The following is a 13,527-nucleotide window of genomic DNA, read 5'->3' as shown; positions in this document are numbered from 1 at the left end:
TTTTATATATTAAAATCAGTACGTATACTAGGTGGTGTAGGATATTATATATTCGGCCCCGCCCGACTTTTACCTTTTCTAACTGGCTACACAAAAGTTTATGTAGTTACATACTTTCCCAGTCTAGTAATTGTGATTTTTATACATTAAATTATTTTTGGAATTTTTATTCAATTCTACCTCCAGTTTTCACTTTTTGTTTTTGCTGTATCCATATCGAAAATTTATAAAACGTGATGCTCTCCTCCTTCTTCATTAGTTTACGTTCCACACTGCCACTAAAATTCTCACTCAAATAGCCAAGAATGTTTGGGTTTTATTTTCATTCATTCTTTATTTTGGAAACACACGATGCCTGACTCTGACTATATGAACGATATCGAAGGGGCAAAGCAAAACAGTTTTATATGAGATATCGTCGGAATAAGATGTGCTAAGCGGAAAACAAATCCCCAGAAAAAAATTGAAAAACAAAAGTACAACAGCAAAATATATTTAAAAAATTCTGCGCAACGGTTTTAAAGATTTGAAAATTTTGTTTTGAAAAGAATATTAAGTCCAAAATAAAGCATTAGTGGATTTTGTTGACTACAAAAAAGCTTATTCAGTTTTCCTCTCAACAAAAGGGGAAAACGAACGATTTGATATTTTATATAAAAAAAAGAGCAAACCTTTACAAAATATTTATGGCATTTTCGCAAAGTAACTTGACAAAGTGAAAGTGTTAACCATTAAATAGCCACAAAATTAACGAAACAAAATTTCAAAAAAAAATTTTAAATTAAATTAAAACCTTTTGCTACAACAACAAACAAAAACATATACTACTGAGAAACCTGAAAGAATATCTTCAAAAACCAAAAGTGACATTTTTCCACAAGAAAAAAAAGTACCTTTGAAAAAATACATTACCTTTTACATTTTATCACCAAGAGGAAGTTTTCTTCTTTTTTGCGAAAAGTTAACCAAACAAAAGAAAAGAGGAATAAACACGAGAGAAAGACAAGTGTTTTGAAGTGCTTTTGTTGCAAGTGCTACTGCAAATTATTTTGAAAAGAAAATCGTTTTCTTCTAAAGCAACAACAACAACCACTACAAGACTAAGAGCAACTGAATTCAACTACAACAACAACTCTTGAGTTGTTCAATTATTATTGGAATACTTTAAACTCAAGTCCTAAGGTAAATTTCAAAGAGAATTACTTTTTCTATTATTTAAATATTAATTAAATGAAATATTGAATGCACTCTAGGGTTATGTAATAAAGAGGAGCATTTAACATTTTATAACTTTCCATTGTCACTCATATGTAGATAAGACATACGTAAGTTGTTGTGTTGCATCTTCTTCAAATGTCATAATAGTTGAAGATCATATAAAACTTAAGAGATTAGACTTGATTAGATTGTTTTTTCCACGGGTAGTTGAACAGAAAAGATAGTTTCACTCTATTACAACTATTGATGATCTTTATTGAAGGATGAATGAAAAATATTGAACAATCCGTGATATGCAACCATAACTAATATCTTTTTCTTGTATAGTTTTCGTATACAACTGGAAATCCAGATTATTTTGGATAAGTTTCGAATCGATTAAAGATAAAAATGTAGTTGCCGTAATCTAATCATAAGTTAAACAAGCAGCTAGCCAAATCTCAAGAAAAAAAAACTGCAGATCTGCTTATAGTGGCGCATAGATAAGCACATCTGCCGTGACGCTCAACTTTTAAATTCTAGAGAGAACAAAATTTTCTGGGATTGTTATCGCCTAAGTAATACTGGCGATAATTGTTGGAATATCAGCCATGTAAATCCTCTTCACGCATAGGGTGGCATGCAGTTCGGCTTCAGCGGTATGCCTTTCGGATTCAAAGTTCCTTGTCATGGAGCTAAAACTTGACCCAAGGAACACTGATTGATGTCAGACAAGTCCCGCCATTTCCTTAAGCGATGTTTATTTTAGGAAGTTCAGCTTATAAAACAAATTTAACTAAATTGACTCTATATTCGCAGTAAACCAGCATATCAACAAAAGGTGATTTGTGGCAAATTTCCTTTATACCACATTTCCTTTTATTTGGCTAAAGACATTTAGTTTGTTTCAAATTCATTTTTAAATTAAATTAAGAAACCATTTGTATACAAATTGGGAAACTTTTTTTTTATAACAAACTTCATGATAGAAGTCTTTACCCATTTTTTTAACACATCAAATAAAAATTGAACGCCGTTTGTATGGAAGCTGTATCAAGTATTGATTGATTAGAACAGTACTTATCAAAAATGTCGGAAGGCATGAAAAAAGACCATGAAATATTTTGTAGATAAACCAGTTAGGAAAGGCAAAAATCGAGCGGAACCGAATATAAATACCCTACACATGACATGTAACCTATTTTGAAATCTAGTCAGACTTTTTTTTTTTGCATACCTATTGAAATATTGAATAGATCCTTGTAAGATTTTCTTACGATATGACCGAAATTGTGGCTATCATAGCCGTAAAGGGACATATCTGATGAAAGATATATATGGGAGCTATGTTTAAATCTGGGCCAACTTTAATGAAATTAAGAAAACATGTAACCTGGGTTTAAATAAAACACCTCAGACAAAATTTTATAAAGATAGAAGCAAAACTGTGGCTTCTATAACGTAAAATGGTCATATGAGATCAAAGACATATATGAGAGCTTTATCTAAATCTGATCCGATTTTAATAAGATTTTGCACACGTATTGTAACTTCAAATAAAACATTTCATGCAAAATTTTGTAAAGATCGGACAAAAATTGTGGCTTATATGGCCTTAAAAGGCCGTTTCGGTTGAAAGATATATAGGGGAGCTTTATCTAAATCTGATCCGATTTTCACCAGCTTTTCGTTCTTGGACAAAAAAGAGCTTGGGCAAAATTTCATGACAGTGGGACAACAATTACGACCTGTACCTTGATCCCAAGAATACATGGACAGGCATAGCTAAATCAAATCATGAAGTGATTCTAAGCCGGTCGGTACACTTATCAATGGATCCACCTCGTATAATACCCTGTACCACCTCGGCATGGGATAACTATGAGCATCGCACAGCCTACGGAGTAGCTCTAACTTTAATCGCGGACAATCAGTGGTATCGAGTAGAGAGTCTCAGTGAGAGACCGGGTGGCACCAACTCTTGCTTCAATACTGAGTGCCTATAATGTTCGATAGGACAAGGGGAGATATTGGCGCCTTTAAATAACCAATGGCCATCATGATCCGGAGGATCACCACCTCTATATGCAAATGTGGCTACAACAACAACAACCCTATACCACAGTGTTGGTATAGGGTATAAAAAGCAAAATGTGTATGGGCCATACCATGCATAGGTATTGGAAGTCATAATAGAAGTGGAGAAAAAATAACAACCCTCGCTAGTAATTGCGCTCTTAGTGGCTCATGAAGGCACAACAGGTTTATATAGTTCTCATGGACCATATATTACGCGAAAACAACTTGATTTTTATACCCTCCACCATAGGATGGGGGTGTACTAAATTCGCTATTTCGTTTGCAACACCTCGCCTCTAGAGGGCGCAATTCTTATTCGATTAGGCTGAAATTTTGTGCTATGACGTCTTTTATGATATTTAATGGTTGTATCAAGTATAACTCGAATCGGTTCTAAACCTTATATAGCTTCCATACAAACCGATCTCCCGTTTTTACTTCTTGAGCCGCTAGAGGACTAGATTTATATCCTATTTGACTGAAATTTTGCACAGTGACTATGCTTTCTAATATACGTGCCAAATATGGTCTTAAACGGTCCATAACCTTATATAGCTCCCATGCAAACCGATCTTCCCATTTTACCTTTTTTGTCCTTCTAGGGGGCAATTCTCATCCGATTTGGTTGAAATTTTGCACAATGGGTTTTACTATTGTTTTTAATATCCAATCCAGGGGAAAACCACAGCTGTAAATTTTTTCTGATGGTCTCGCCAGGATTCGAACCCAGGCGTTCAGCGTCATAGGCGGACATACTAACCTCTGCGCTACGGTGGCCACATTCATACACATAGTGGAAATCATAATAAATCTGAATCGATATCTATGATAATATCAAGAGTTATACGATAACACCTCTTATCGAATTTCATGATGATCGAATTTCAAATGACTACATTATTGCAATATTAGAACAAATAAGTTCGCCTATATATGGGGAGTATGTATATCAAAATTTTAACTGGTTTCATCCAATTTCAAAAGAAGAATTTTAAGTTAGGGGTATCAAAAATGTGAACTCTACTTTGTACTCAAATTATCACTGACAGGAAGACGGACATGCCCAAAATGAGTCCTAGTCAATCGTTATGCTCATTAATGGGCCTTTGTCTTCTCCTCTTGGATGTTATAATACCCTATACCACAGTAGTAGTGCAGCATATAAAAATTACCATCTAAAGAGTATTGAAAATTACAATATTTTATCTGGTCTCTTGCCACAAAGATTTATTGACCTACATTGACCCAAAGTGTTTGTACCACAAAGTTCATATAAACTTTATATCGCGTGTGGGGTCGATCAACAAAACAACTTTCAAATCCATTACTACTTGAGATTCGATTTCATTTGACGTTGAAAAGTGAAGGTCAAAGGCCAATCACAACAATTGACCCAACTAAGGTAAGTAGGCAGGCAGGCAGTTGGCGTAAAAGAAATTCCATAGTTGCCAACTATTGTTTTGATTTATTGTTTGAGTTTTTGTAGCTACAATTCGAAACAAAAGGTAGATCGTGTTCAATGGGTCATTCACATTGAAGATGTGATGACTCACACAATAACAAAGCAATGCAAAAGGAAAGAATGTCAGTTTTGACATTAAGAAAACATTTTAGTAGTAAAGAAAATATACAATTACTACCACAAAAAACTGAAAGGAGATGTGGGAATATAAAATGAATTTTAAGTTCATGAACGATTATTAGGGACTGGTTATGCCCTCATAAAGGTAGTGTAAATGTTACCTCCAAGTAAAATTTTCAATTAAAATTGAAGATAAAATTTAAGCCTTATCCCATTAAACTTAAATGCACTCTTTAGTTCACTCTTCATAATACATTAAAGTGGTATTAGTGAGAGTAATAAAAATTGAATCAATATGTTAAGCACAGATTTAATTCTCTTCAACGCAGAGATTATTTTTTAACACGAAGATTATTATTCAGTGTGCTCTGTATTTCTGTGTGTGTGAGAGAGAGAGACAGGGAGAGGGCGAAGAGATTATCTATTCTTTAACAAAGAGATTGTACATCAGCTCCACCTGTATTCTTATGAGAAAATGAATTTTCTTTTTCTGAGAGCGTAAACTACTTGGCTGCTTAGGTAAACAGAGAATATTTAAGCCCGAAACATATTGAGCACGTTGAGCTTTGCTATTGGCCGTTGGGTTGAAGAAATGCAACTAAACAAACATATCACACGAAAATAACGCTCAATATTTAAAGAACTTTCAACTTTGGCGACTGACATCGAGAGTCATTCTGTGTTCAGCCTAGTACTGACTTCATTCGCAGTGAAAATGCCTGCGAATACGACGGATTCTATTCTTTGCCAGAACACAAACAAAAGTCCAACAACAACTCACAACAAAGACAACATCATTGAAACAGAGTTGGTTGGTGTCCATTTCGTGAGCATTACATTGGCAATAAATTATAGCGAAATTAGTATTGTCGTAGCGACATGTCGCTACTATTTTGGTTATAGATCTCCGTATCACTTCTACAGAATGTGTTCCCATTTTTTTCGTCACCATTTTTTTTTTTTTAATGCGATTTGACAGTTTTTTGGGTGAAAAGCCAGTCAAGTCGAAGTCAGTATTAGGCTTAAGACCGTAAGATAATGAGCTCGTTGAGCTTTATTTTGTGCATAAAGCCTAGTAGCCTAACTTCATCCGCAGCGAAAATGTCTATTAAACTACTGCGAAATCCGACGGACTCTATTTTTGACCAAAACACAAACAAAAGTCAAACAACAACACACAACATAGACAACAGCATCTAAGCAGAGTAATTACATTGCCAATTAAATGAAGAGAAATTTGTATTGACTCAGCGACATGTCGCTAATATTTTGCTTATAGATCTCAGTACCGCACCTACGGAATGTATTCTCATTTTCTTCTTCACCTTTTTTTTATAATGCGTTTTGACAGTTGTTCGGCCGAAAAGTCAAAGTCAGTACTAGACTTTGCATGGAAAAAATGCAACTCAGCCAACAAATCCGACAAAAACAACGCGCAATATTTAAAGAACTTTGAATTTTAGCGACTGAAATCGAGCGTCATTCTGTGTTGCCAAAGGTGAAGAAGTGTTTTTTGAGGTGTCAAAGTTAAACACTGCTTAACTTTAGCGTCAAGGCGGATTTAAAGGATGGTCTCGCGCAAACAGCTGTTAACAGCTGGCCAGATTTGACGGTATTGAGGTGTCAGATTTTTGTTTGCATTATTTGTTGTTATCTTCTTTCTCGCATATTCTCTGCTGACGTGCGCACACTTTCTGCACACGTACTCAAACACACACACACAAATTTCCTTCTTTGTGTTGGCATAATTTCGATTAGCTTGATGGCAAGATGGCGATTTCACCGTATGATTATTATGTTGTTGTACAAATGAGACAACCTTTAAAATAATTCAGCTACACTTTTGGCATAGCTTTTTCGACATTTTTGGACAGAGTTGCATTTATTTGCGGAGTTGCTCAAAATCAAATATAAACGCGCTACTTCTTTATTATGCCAAAAATAAGGCAAAACAATGCTGACTCTAAAATAGCCGTTACAAGCCTCACAATGAAAATGATAGTATATTGCATTTGTCAGTTGAATAGAGATGCTTAGCGGAACATTTCTAAAATATTTTATATATTGAATATTTGATTGTATGTAAAGCATGTTTAGTCGCCGTAAACATCATCTAAGGCACTACATATAAGTTTGCAACATACATAACTGTTTTGCTACTATTTTTCCCTAAGAAAATGCTTAGAGTTCCTAGGGGACCAGGCTTTACTCCCATGTTGCTAAAACAAAATACATGCTTTGAAAACTACATTCGTAAATTTTTTTTTTCTTATTGTCATAACATTAAAAAACAGCAGATGCCAATTAGTTTTCTTTTTTTATCGAAAAAATTATTTTGCACTTAAAACTCATTATTGCGATTTTTAATTGCCATTACTGTTAATTAGAAAATTCTGCTGACATAATATGCTGCTTGTTATACAAGAGCTCTCTATGAGTTTTCACAAGGGGTTTGTAAAAAACTTGTTCCTTACTTTCAAAGAGCAAAAGTGCTGGGGGAGAAGGCAACCAATGAATAAGAGACAGTTTTAACAGAAAGCAAACAAGTTTAAAAATCTTTTAATTTGAAGTTGTTTACGTGTTTCTATTTTAAATTTAGCACTATCAAGAAATCACAATGTTTTTCTCAAAATTTCCCAGGCCTTTTTGATCCTATGTTCTGAGATTATAACCTTTTTTTGTCGTATGTAGAAATTTAGAGATTTCTCAATCAATTTCACACTTAGTTTACTTCCTTTTCACACTTAATCAATTTTTTTCGGGAATTTCTATTCCAAGAGTACTTAGCACATACACACCACACATGAACTCTCCCACTTGCACTTTAACACTCAGGCAAATTCAAATGAAAGTCCCCATTAGCAACACGTGCACTTCATCAGCCATGATGACGCTTGCTGCCAGACCACCCACACACATCATCAGTATGGACCAAATGCTCTAAGGACTTTTAACCACTACAACAACAGGCATATACATTGCATGAATTAATACACAAGCAACAGCAGGATATGTGGCAAATAAACCCAGAAGCTACAACTAATTTAAAGCACGTGAAAAGTCACAAAGGATAAATTGCAAGGATTACAGGAACTCAGCACCCACACAAACACAAATACAGTGTTACAGGCATATGTATCGTAAAGCATTTGCTGTTAAAAATAAATCTCTCACTTTGTGGTCATTAATTAGTGGCACAAGTTGGCAACAAGTGTCTCTGGCATTGGCAACACAAAATTTCAAACATGTGTTGAACGAGAAACCCCATGAGCTCACATTTAACTTTGTCTATGGTCGCTCGCTCAGCTCTGCATAACATTGAGAGAGCATACGTGAAATCATACTCGATGGGTGGTATTAGGGTTGTATAAATAAACTAATTGAGTTACTATGTTCAAGTTTTGTAAGTGAAACATGAGAAAAAAACCGAACTTGGGGAGTGGTGCAAAATGAAAATCAAGTGTCATTCTTGGGAAAATGAGATATGCAGACAAGTGGGCAAAGGGAGTATTCAGAGTATTTAACATGGATGTCAATTTAGCTGTTCATGAAGCATTTTAATCAAGCTTGAACCTTGTCTCTATATTTGATTATAAATCACACTAAATGCTAGTCTTTCCTATGGGACCTCATCATACTAGTGAAGAAGTTCATATACAGGTGGCATATACCAGAAAAGATAAATAACTTCCTGTTCTTTAATACTGTATACAAAGCAAAAAATCGCCTAAAAAATGTAATTGAAATTAAAATCGTTTTCAATTAAAAATTTAATTGGTTCAATCATTTTTTTAATTGAATATGATTTTTTCCAATTTTTCAATCACAGTCGTTATAGAAATTTCTGCAATTTTAAATTAAAAAAATAATTGATTCAATTAATTTTTTAATAGAATCCGAAGGAATTTTCAATCACAATCATGATAGAAATTTTTATATTTTTCAATTAAAAAAATTAATTGAATTAATAATAAAATTTAATAATAAATTAAAAAAATTAATTAATTTAAATAATTTTTTTAATTGAATCGAAATCAATTTCGTGACAGAAGCCGTTTCAATTAAAAACTTAATTGGTTCAATAAATTTCGTGATTGAAACAGATTTTTTCTGTGTATGACTTAAAATGCCTATATCTTCTTAATAGTTATGCTTAAATGCTTAAAATGCTTCACAAAAGGCTCTTGTTTTTATACAATTTCGCTGAAATTTGGTACAGTGACCTGTGTTAGGCTCTTCGACATATGTGCCCAAAATGGTTCAGGTCTGTCTATACTTGGATATGGCTGCCATATATACCGATCTACCGATTCAAGTCCAAAAATAACCAATTTGCCCGTGAACATTCCATTAAGGAACAAGGGCAAACTTTTCACATATCAATGACTGCTGTCCGATTGACGTTTAAGCTCAATAATAAGGGTCTCCTTTTCAAAGGTCGCAAGCATTAGAAGAGGATAACCACCGCTTGAACCTCTGTGCAACGGTGGCCTTCTCCGATTTTAGTGTTTAGGCCCATAAAAGCAGCTTTTATTACCTGATCTTGCTAAAATTTGGCATAGTGACTTATATGAGGCTTTTTGACATGCGTGCACCTTATGGTTCATCAAACAGATCGGTCCATATTTGGATATAGCTCTCGTATAGACCAATATTCTCTTTTACCAACTTGAACAGTGAACGAACTAGACGTTTGTTTCGAGTTTGGTCCAAATCGGAATATATTTCAATATAGCTGCTATGGGTTCGTAAGTGATGCATTTTTCACTGGACTATGACGAAAGGTGGTTAACTTATATACCCTAGCTGGTTGGTATACAAAGTTCATCCCGCTCGTACTTAATGCCTTCTTACTTGTTTTTGTTGTTGTTATTTTTGCATTTCTTCTGTCTTGTGCGTTCCATTTTTTGAAAAATTTTCCACTTCCTATTGTCCCATAGGCATGTCATCATAATCCTTGCCATTTTCCAAGGAGATGGCCTTAATTATTATCTTATATTAAATGACTTGTAGCTGTTTTTTGCCCCTTGCCAAAGAAAAGTAACCATGGAGAGTATAGTAGAAGATGAAAATATTATGGCATAATAAGATTTTGGGTGTTGGGGAGTAGGATGACTATGAGAACGATGATAGCACTGCCTCATGCACAGCTGAAAGACATATGGGAGTAAATGTTTGACATTGAAGTCATGAAAGGAAAATCATTTTCGTTATGGTTGGCTTTAACAAGACCTATCCCAAACTCTTCCAACCATTTGTTGCCATTAACATTTTGCCTCTCATGATTCAAGTGTTTATTTTACCTTGAACTGGTGTTTCTGATCTAAGAGCTTTTCCTATATTGAATTAGGTTAGGTGTTATTGAGGACAAAATCAAATTTCATAATTTCAAACAAACAAGTGAATATGGGCCATTAACAACATGGCACATACATCTTAATGTCGCTTGCTCTTTGTTTGTCTCATTTAGAGCATATTATGGAAGAAATGACATTGAAAGGAATGTGCACTAGGGCAAAAACGAAAGCTGAAGATTGAAATGACAAAAGAATTTATAAAGAATTGATTTTGTGTTTTAGGAAAGTGACGGAACACCATTGGTTAATGGTATACGTTTTAGAAACTTAATGGTGATGATGTACTACTGCTAAAAGACTATTTACGCAACAATGCGATCTTTTGGTGATTTATCTGATTTATCATAGAAAACTTCTTCAAATATTAATCAGTCATTTAAAAATTCTGCAGCTCCTTTGCCATTAAAGAGCCTAATTCCATTGCCTCACAAGAATCACCGAAACAGTCATCGCATCATTGTTAAGGTATATGTATATAAACGCGAAACCTTTACTCTTTACTCTGACTCCTGAATTTGTCATTAAATCTAACAAATTGTACAAATAATCATAATATGGCACTATTCCATGAAGTCTCTCTTAGTAAAATTTGGACTCACAGCAAATATGTTTACAATGGACTTGTTTTCTTTTGTTTAACCCACACTGTGTACCACAGCACAGTGGGTGATAGTCTAACAAATTCAATATCTTACTTTCTTTGATTTATTTTAGTAATATACAGTGCAAATCAGCATTTCAACATTCCGTAGAGGATCGCTTATTTTATTTAAATTTGGAAAAAATTTAACATTGTCGATAGTATCGATAGGAAAAATATCAATTGATAGTCTGACAAAAAATAAAATATCGATAGTACCATCGATATTTTGCCAGCTCTACTTCAACAGCGAGCAGCTCTAGACATAACAGCACCATTAGACGTCCAGCGCCATCTGCGATATTTTGTAGAATTATCCTAACATACAACAATTAGTTTGGCAACTACACAGCGTCATTACATTGATCTATCATCTGTTTTCGTGGTCGTCCGTCTTAACCATAAATAAATGTTTCATAAAACATAAAGTGGATATTCTTATTTAAGTTCTCTCATTTCGGGGCGGATCTTAAAAGTAACATTGCAATGCAATTCTATCTAGAACTTTCGAATTGCAAAGGATATGACTAAAATATAGCAAAGCTTATATAGGTATATTATACACAAAACAAAATAAGTCTCATGTTTGAATTTTTGTTTTCAATTTAGCTGAAGATGTTCAGAATAACATTTTATTTCGAAAATGATTTTCTCTAATACAATACAATACAATACAAATCACATATCGAATGCATTTTTCTAATCCAAAACATATGTAGATTCATTATAAAAATATTTACCGTATTCTACAGAGTGGCAACGACAAATGCGCAAATACTTGACGACAATGAATAATAATCACACTCACGTTGTCAATGTGTTTTTCCTTTCATAATCGTCACATTCACTGACACTTTTCTTTTTTCGTATATCCAATGGGGGGGAAATATCGAGCAAAAAACGCAAGTGAAAATCATATTTCAAATAAAAATAAAAAAAAAACAAAAATTAAGAAAAAACGAGAATGTCACAAAAATATATAAGAAAATAGTAAGTGTTGCCCTGCCAAAGGCATACACAGTAGCAAAGAGACAAGAAACAGCAAAACACAGTGACGCATTTGACAAACCCCAGCATTAATGGGAGAGACAAAACAAAAATAAACAGAGAGAAAGAGGAGCCATACGCTCTCAGCGAAACATATAACCCAGCATAATCATAAAAGAAATTAGGCAGCTGATTAACACCAAGAGAGCGTGCGAGAGAGAGCTAGAGCGATCAAGACAAAGCCCATTGGGGAAATAATTCCTTGCCCATCTATACATTGGGCGCCGCAATGACCGCAGTGCTTTTGATGGCATTTAAAAATAACATTGGAATTTCAGAATGGATTTCGAATGTTTCGAATCGAACGGATTCTTTGAGGCTAGCAGGCAGTACCCCGTACACATGTAAATGTCCATAAAACACACTTATACACTTGAAATTTATATATGTTTTTTTGGAATAAACCAAAAAAAAAATACTGAGACAAAGTACAAACACCAAGAATACCATATCAGCTGGTGCTAGGCGGCACAAACTAAATATGATGTCTTTTCTTCATCATCAGCATCATCTTATTCCTCTGCTTGTGTGTATTTCAAATGTTGTGGGCAATTTTTCAATTTCAAAATGAGTTCTTGAAAAACTTTTTGTGTTTGCCTTTCATATTTATATGTAAATGCTGCGTGTCTTTTTGGGCTTTTGTCGATTTTGGCAACATTCGAAAGAATTTTATTTCTAGTTTTGTTTTGTTTGTTTTCTTGCATATGTGTTAGTGTAAAGTAGCTAAGAAGAGTTGTTGTTACGTTTTTTTGTTTTTAATGAGCAGTTTCTTGCTGTTTAGAGCCCATGAAATGAAAATTGCAACATTATTATTCATTTATACATGTCAAATTTCAATGATTTGTTACGCTATATGAGTAGGGGGGAAATGGAATCAATGAAAAATTGATTACAAAGAAACATGCTTATGATTGGCTAACCATAAGGCGGTTTAAGATGTTCAATAGTAGGACAAAAAAACAAATACCTAATGTCAAAAAAAAGATTTGGAAAAAATGTATTAGAAGTCATGGTAAATAATTATTTTATAGTACTACCCATGGTTGAATTAAGAAGCATGGCTCATTTCCCACTTTCGCAACAACAACGATATCACCCGGTGGCGATTGTGACGCGAATTCCCACTAGGCTGTCTAATTTCTGGACGCTTCCTAACTGACATTCTAGTTTTTATTTGCATTATCATGGGTAGAAGCCACAAGATCAAAGGATTTATGATTACAATCGTGTAAATTAAAAATTTAAACAATTAAAACGTGCGAAAAGGAACAACATGTGAAAACATTTTAAAATCCGAACCAAGCATTTGCCATTCTAGTGGGATTTGGATACAACTCTGAAATTGGACAATACCATTAGCTAGGCAAGTGAGCTAACCTTCTTAAGTGAACCCTGGTACTACCATGATCTTGTTTTGCTTATTTTTATACCCTCCAACATAGGATGGGGGTATACTAATTTGTTCATTCTGTTTGTAACCCCTCGAAATATGCGTCTGAGACCCCATAAATTCTTGATCGTCATGTCATTTTAAGTCGATCTAGCCATGTCCGTCCGTCTGTTTGTCAAAAGCACGCTAACTTTCGAAGGAGTAAAGCTAGCCGCTTGAAATTTTTCACAAACTC

General features: G+C 34.2%; 1 protein-coding gene across 1 annotated transcript in view; it reads left to right on the top strand.

Moving 5' to 3' along the window:
• The first annotated feature begins 407 nt into the window (after window positions 1-407).
• Window positions 408-13,527, top strand: part of LOC106084502 (ras-related and estrogen-regulated growth inhibitor-like protein) — a 56,754-nt gene continuing 43,634 nt past the window's right edge. Inside the window, exon 1 of the mRNA XM_013248229.2 lies at window positions 408-1,182. The gene's annotated coding sequence lies outside the window, so the exon portion shown is untranslated. The remainder of the gene's footprint in view (window positions 1,183-13,527) is intronic.

The sequence above is a fragment of the Stomoxys calcitrans genome, chromosome 3, assembly GCF_963082655.1.
Source record: "Stomoxys calcitrans chromosome 3, idStoCalc2.1, whole genome shotgun sequence".
Classification (NCBI taxonomy): domain Eukaryota; kingdom Metazoa; phylum Arthropoda; class Insecta; order Diptera; family Muscidae; genus Stomoxys; species Stomoxys calcitrans.
Note: the sequence above shows the minus strand (reverse complement) of the source record. Positions and strands in the feature narration are given on the sequence as shown.